The sequence below is a fragment of the Camarhynchus parvulus genome, chromosome 7 (genome assembly GCF_901933205.1).
Source record: "Camarhynchus parvulus chromosome 7, STF_HiC, whole genome shotgun sequence".
NCBI classification, from domain to species: Eukaryota; Metazoa; Chordata; class Aves; order Passeriformes; family Thraupidae; genus Camarhynchus; species Camarhynchus parvulus.
Genome location: NC_044577.1, coordinates 22,422,658 through 22,430,084, shown reverse-complemented (window position 1 = coordinate 22,430,084; position 7,427 = coordinate 22,422,658).

Genomic DNA, 7,427 nt, shown 5'->3' with positions numbered 1-7,427 from the left:
CTATAGGTGCTGGAAGGAAGCACAGGAGCTTCAGTGACCCTGCGGCACCTGCGTGGCTCTGTGTGCCAGCACAGAAGGGACAGCGAGACATGAGGTCTCCACAGTGGCTCCCAGCAGCAGAGACATTGGGCTGCTGTTCTTGCAGGGACCAGGATCTCAGCTTGGTCTTTGGGGCACCCAGGCTTGCCCTGTGAGGCATGAAAGCAATGTTGTTCCCGTGGGGCAAGTTTACTCTGACAGGGCATGCTCCAGCAGTTCATTTTCCCTCCTGAGATCCTACTTTTCCAATATCCATCTTCAGTATCAAGGCCCTTTTTCCAGATCTGCAAGACTTCTGTCTTTTGGCCATTAGCCCAAGGACTAATTGGACCCCACGAGGTTCCCCTCCCTCCCAGGCTGGCCAAACCCTGTGTCCCTAAGGTTATGCTACTCAGGGCAGGGGAGCTCTGCACATCTATCACACTCCAGCCCTCGGTAGGTGATGTTGGCTTCCCACGTCCCAGGGGCTGCTTTGCAGATGCCTGTGATCTTGGGGCTGCCTGGGGTGATGACTGACTCACCACGGAAGCTCTCACCACACTGCACTGGCCCTTTCACCCCCTGCTTGCTAATCCCAGACCACCTGCTCTGCAACAGCAGGATCCTAGGATATGACTCCCCCATAAGGGGACCAGAGTGGGGACAAGTTGTGTTTGATGATCCCCAGAGAAGTGATGCAGGGCAGGGCCGTTCCCCCCAAGGATGTATCACATCCCCCAGTGAGGCACCAGGCTCTGGGCATCCTGGATCTGCAAGGACTGCAGCTCGCTCTTGCCTTCCAGCCAATTATAGGAATGGCATTGTGAAAGAGCATACCAGTAATGCCAGCACACCTTGGCTGAGACTCCCTGCACAGTGCCCAGTGCTCTCTGGTTCTGTAGAGACCCTGTGTGAGCTGGAGACCCTGGGATGCTCAGAGGAAAACATAAGATCCCTTGATCCTTGTCAGTCTGCAGGAGGCATGGTTGGGGTGCAAGTGCTGTGCTGGCGGGCTGCTTTGGGCTGCAGGCAGCACGCTCTGGGTGCAGGCAGCTCCAGGGCACAGGCATCCTGCTTGCAGCAGCTCATTTTCCTCTTGGGGCCAGCTGGCTCCCAGTGCAACACCAGTCTTCAAGATCTGCTCTATGGCTTCTCTGCCGAGTGTCTGGGAGCCACAGGCAAGGTGCCAGTGTGCCTGTGGTTATGAAAAACAGTGTCCCCATGCTTTCCTAACTAGGAAGCAGCCACTGGGCAGCTGTCCTAACAACCACACTGCTGCACAGAGTGCGTGCAGAACACCTCCTCTCCCCACGGCCACTGCTGAGCTTCCAGAGCCAGCTGCCAGTGAGGGCTTGGCTCCCCGAGGTCTGGGCATTCCAAACTTCTCTTCCATGGACCACCCTCCCTGATGCACCAATGGGATATGTCCCAGGCCCACCACAGACCCATGTTTCCTCACACAGAGGGACTGTTTGAGCCTGCTGAGCTCCAGCCTTGCATATGCTGGTGCATGGCCCCCTACTGCCCCATGGATGGAGGGACATCTCCACCCTGCAGAGCACTGCACACAGCTCTGGGCTCAAGTGCAAAGGTTCAAGGTGCTTCATCCAAGAGAGAACAGTGACCATCAATGTAGAACAGCTTAGGCAGATGATGAAGTTGGTTTCCAGTAGAGAGGACCAGATTTCTCCTGTGTTTTCCAGTCATCTTCCTACAGAGGCAAATCACTAAGGGAGTTCCAAAACTGAAAAAGGAAATGGTCATTCCTTTCACTTGCATGTCATAAAAGGGCACTGAAGGCTCTAAAGAAGACAACAAGTCCTTGCTGGCAAAGCCAGGTAAAACTTATTCCAGTTTCACTAATTCTTTTGGCCCAAGCTCTGGAAATTCCTCCGTCCTTGAGGATTCCTGCTGCTGAGGGAACCACCAGCCCAGTGTGAAGTCCAGTGGTTTTCTCAAACTTTGAACTTCCTGGTCCCAGGGGCAGGAAAGCTTCTCAGATCCTTCTAGTAAACTGAAAGTAAATCTCACTTCTTGCCCCTGTGGCTGTGGAGAGTGATGGGAAAGCCTGACCTGACTGTGACTCTGAGAAGGCAATAGAGAGACCTGAGCTGGTCTGATCAGTTTGTATTTCTGCCAGGTCTGAAGCCAGATCTGTGGCTGACCAGTTGTGGATACCCCAGGCTGGTGCTCTCCCAGACCCTGGCCTTGTGCCCACCGACAGACACAGAGTGGAAGAGCCAAAGGGACAGTGGATTCCCTCCAGCACAGCAAGTTTCTGGGTCCTTTCTCCTCTCACCCAAAGCCCCAGCTCATCTCTTGCTTCTGGAAAGCTCCAGCAAGGGTGGGGAAGGTCTCTGGGGGTGGCAGGGGAGTAGTGGGGGGGCTGGGACTTTCCCCAGGAGATCACAGGAGGAACTTTGGCTGGAGGGTGGGGGGAACCGATGAGGAGTTGCTACATCATGCCCCAATGAGCCATGAGTAACTCCTCTGGTATTTCTTCCCCTCACAGAACAGTCATCAGAGCCAGATCCTGCCTGGGGGAATCACTACACGGGAACGCCCAGCCCCATCCAAATTCCATTCCTGCTCCCATCAGAGCACTCAATATGAAGCAGAGCTATGAGTGGACAGCTCTGTCTCAGTGGTAGCCCCTGTCCCATGCCACCCACTGGGGTGGCACGAGCATGGACATGGGCAGGGCTGGCAGTGCTGGCTGGCTGAGCCTGGTCAGCTGCTGACCCACAAAAGGAGCCAGATGCATCTGGGCTACTGGAAGTCAGGAGAGAGCAAAGCCTCGTTGTGTCTGCTTATCCAAGAGGAGCAGAGGGCAGCCCCTCTCCTGCTTTAGTCTGGGCAACTGGCTTCCATGCTTGAGAAGCAAGTAGCCATGGCTTGAGACCCATGCTGAGAGCCTGGCTGGCAGTGTTGTGTGAGCTGAGATGCAGAGAGGTGCTCCGAGCCTTTCCTGACGTTCAGCCCCAACATGTCGTGCTTGGCACCAGCACCCGTGCAAGTCCCCGAAGAAGAAAAAAAGTTTGGCCCTGACTGACCTGCTTGGCAAGGCAAGGTACCTACAGCGAGGCAGCACCTGGCTTGGGATAGGAGCCCAGGAGTCCTGTGCTCCCCCCACCAGGCCCAGCTCCTGCCCACCACCCCCTGGCACAGCGTTCCAATGGCATTGCCCTCCCTCGTGAGGGGTGGGTCACCTACCCAGTGAGAAGGCTGCAGCCACCCCTGTGTTGAGCTCATTGAGGTACCAGACATGCTGGCAGCAGCCAGGCTCTGGGAGTGTCACCACTGGCTGGGCTCACTGCAGCCTCCCTGCTCAGCCACAGCTGCACCAGCCCTTGGTCCTCCAAGGGAGTCCCTGGCCATGGGGCTGCCACACACCTGCAGAGTTTGGACATGGGTGGGATGTGGAGATGGAGAGCAGAGGGAGGGTTTGGGCTGAAGGCTGTGATGGAGCCAGGGCAGGTCCAAAGGCTGGGATAGGACAACCTCTAGGGGGAGGCAGGGCAAGGAATGGGAAAGATTGGGGCTGAGAAGAGTTTGGGGTGCACTGAGACCCTTAGAAAAAAGATCTGAGCAGAGGCAGTGGGCACACTGGAGTGAGAGCAGGTGGCGAGATGCATGAGGAAGGAGGCTGATATTGTTTGGGAAGGGGGTGATGTGGAGGTCCTCCACAGCACAGACCCCAGTGGCTGAGCTCCTCCCCAAGCAGATGGGCCCCAAGTCTCCCTAGAGAGCCTCTGAGCTAGAGGGAGAGCTCTAACCATTGGACCACTTAGCTTGTGTTGTGTCCCTGCTCTAATGGCTGCAGTTATTGTTGGACCCAAATGCTCTTTACTCTCTTAGTCCTACATGTGGTCCTCTGGCCAAGAAAACACCAGGGACACCCCAGGCTTCTTGGAGAGTGTGTGAGGAACACCAGCCCCTGGCACAAGTCTGTGACTTGCAGGAACAGGGTACCAAACATTTTCCTTACCCCTTAATCTGTCACAGGGAGTGCCCAACCCTGGCCACTGTGTGAGTAGGGTCCAGCAGCATTCCCAGCTCATTGCTTCCATGAGGCTGACAGAGGAGACAAGAGGATACCTGGCTGTGACAGCGCAGGACACGCCAGGGAAGGATGTGAGTCTGGAAGCAGCCTGGTGGGGACACCAGGACAGGTGGGGAAAGGGGAAAAGCTTTTTGGGCACAGTTGGAGAACACCTGGGGAAGACCTTGTGCTACTCCTCTCCTTCCCCCATTGCAGAGGGAGGTTTTGGGCTCAGGAGGGAGATGATGGAGGGGCACATCTGGCATGGGGGCAGGAGGGTGGGAGCAGGCAGCTGGGGGTCGGGGGATGAAAGCACAGGGTCCAGGAGAAGGGAGTGACAGGAGCAGCGCAGAGGCAGCCAGCACAGCCAGGTGCAGTGGGAAGGGCTGGGGGGAAGGCAGGGAAAAGAGGCCAAGTGCAAAGAGAGCAAAGGCAGCGGAGGAAAAGAGAGCGTGGCCAGAGAGGCAGAGATGAAAGGGGGAGTGAGGCAGGGGAGAGATGAAAGGGCCACGGCGCGGGTGCTCCTGCCTCCTCCCCAGGCTCCCGGGGCTCTGTAATCCCCGAGGAGCTGGCTCCTCTCATGTGGTGGCCCGCAGCTGTGTGCGGTCGGCTCAGCCCCACCGCTCCGCACTGGGACTTTCCAGGAGGGGGAGAAACCCAACACAAAACACATGACTGAACCAGTGCCTGCCAGGCCCCTGCACGCGGGGTCTGGGGGTACCCTGGCACGCGGCGCGCCCCGAGACGCCGCAGCCCACTGGGGCCAGGGCCAGATGGCAGACGTGGTCCCCTCTGCTCTGGGGAAAGCTGGCCCAGGGCAGGGTGAACGGACCTGGCTGGTCAAGGGGCAAAGCCAAGAGGTGCAGGCAAGAGCTTGGGTGAGCCAGGGAGAGCACAGCTCAAACAGAACCTGCGTCAGCATGGGGTGGCCTCTTAGGGAGACCCTCTGAGGTCACAAAGGTGGGGGGTGGAGGGGCCATATGGGCTTGGTCTGTTTCTCCAGATTTCTCTGTTAAGTGCCATACTGCCTGCTGGGCTTGGCTCTGGGTACCAGGGATGCAGCAGGACTTGGCATATGGAGCTGGAACCCATCCTGGTGGGTCACTGGGCCGTTTGTTTGACTGCTCCAAGGCAAACTGAAAATCAGGCTGCTGCAGATACTGAAGCAGCCCTTTCAAGGCACTTGTTACCTAGGTTATCTCTGTTGTCCATGCCCAGCTACGGGGGGTTCTTACCCGTAGCAGATGACTTTGGTGCTTGGTAGTCCCCACTTCACCACTGCTGACTGCAAGGATGCTGGGCTCAATAGGGATGCAGGCTCTCTTCTCATCTTTGGGGCAGGTGGGGCAGCAGACTTGGTGCCCATGGAGGGTGTCCCATGCCTCCCTTCCTCCTCATATCAGTTCTGCCCACCCCAACCTTCTCTCCTGTGCCTATGTGAACCTGGTGAGCTCAGCTAGGAATCACTGACAGCTTGGGCAGCACCAGAAGCTGCCTTTGCCTTCTTGTCTCAGGGATTTTCCTCTCCCCATCTCCAGTTTCAAGATTAAAGAGGCAGCTTGGCCAGTGAGTTCCTCTGAGCCCCTAGTGAGTGTCACTCTGTAGGACCTTCCTGTTCCAAAGGCTCTCTGTTGCCAGCCCCACAGGTATTGCCCCTCTGGGAAGATCCCATCTAACTCCATTTTTTGGGCTACATCTGGAAGCCTCCTGACTTCCTCTGGACTACCCCATCCACACTCAGCAAGGGGACCCTCCATGGGACAGGGAGGTCTCAGCCTTGACACATTGTCCCTGCCAAAGCCACATCTGACTCCGGCTCTGTGCCACACGGGTCACACCACCCCAGCCACACACACAGGAAAGAAGGGACACAGCTATCCCAGCTACCCCACAACTGCACAGCAGCCCTGGAATTGCTCCTGGGAGTGCATCTCCGTGCAGGCTGGGAGTGGTGACTCCGCGGCTGCAGTGGGGTCTCTCCTCAGGGACCGAGCTGAAGAGGTGATGAGGGCGCTGCGGTGCAGAGGAGCCCAGCACATGTGGAGAGCAGGAGGTGGCTGTCCGCAGGTCCCCATCCCTCCAGGTACGAGCCAGCCCTCCCCAGAGGAATGCTCCAGCACAGCCGCAGCTGCAGGGAGGGGAGGCGCTTGCCAGGCGCCGTGGCACGAAGGCATGATAGGGCACGCTCCTCCTGCAGGACCGTGAATACCTGTCCCAGACACTCAGAGGCACACAAAGCGTGTTCGGGTGGCGCAGGAGCTCACACCTCGTCAAGCCTGGGCGGTGGTGCTCCACCGGGAGAGGAGGCTCCATCCAGCTCGCCCTCCCACTGCCGCTGGTGAGCGGCGAGCTCCCTCTCGGCAGGGCCCGCTTCCCCATCACACCCCGCACGTAGCGCACGGGTCTTGCGGAGGGAAGGAGGGAGGAAGAGTGCCCTTTCCTCCTGGCACAGGGGGTGCAAGGGGTCTGGCCTGAGGCGTGGAGTGGGCTGGGTGGTCTTACTGGGTCCCTCCAGCCTTAGCATCTCTGTTTGAATTAATTGCCAAGGGAGTTGCTGAGCGAGGATCAGAAATAAGGAGATGTGCAACACAGCGAAAGAATAAAGACAAGCACAAGTAGTGGTGCCTGGTGACTTCTGTCATTTGCTGCTTGCATGGGCATGGACTGCACACCTGTCACATGCACAGGGATACATCCATGTGAGCCTCACCCATACTGCTTGCTCACAGCTGCTCCTCTGCTGCTGCTGCAGGATCCTATTGCTTGGAACAGGCTGCACCCCTCTGCCACACCACTGACCACACTCCCTGCACCAGACCAGGGGCATGTGTCTTCCCAAGAGGCTCCCAGATTCTGCGCTTGATTGTGCTCTCGACCCAAGTACTGATGCACATGTCCCTGGAGGCATCCTGAGGGGTTGGCTCCAAGTAAAGAATGAGGAAAAAGCTGACGCCAAAATCTCCAGCTGTTTGCAACAGCTGCCTAAAAATAAGGATGTACCACACCATGACATTGTCAGTGCAAGTCCTCTGCCATGAGCAGCTGGAGTAAATACCTGCCAAAGGAAGGGGCTTCTGCTGAGCAAATCTGGGCTGGTATTGATAGCTCTGTGCTGGCTAAAGGTGTGCTCCAAACTTCCTGAGAGACAAGGCTGGGAGTTCAATATTTCTCTATTTTCAGGCTATCAAGAAGGCACCATACTGCTGAAATGCTTTTAGCCAGGACCAAGGAGTCTGCAGTGCTGAAGGAGTTTGACCTGATAACCTTTGAGGACACCTGTCCTCAGAAGGTGGAGGCTGTGACAGGAGAGATGCAAAATCAGGAGAAGACTTCTGCCATGTGCCTCCAGATGTAGAACCCACAGTAA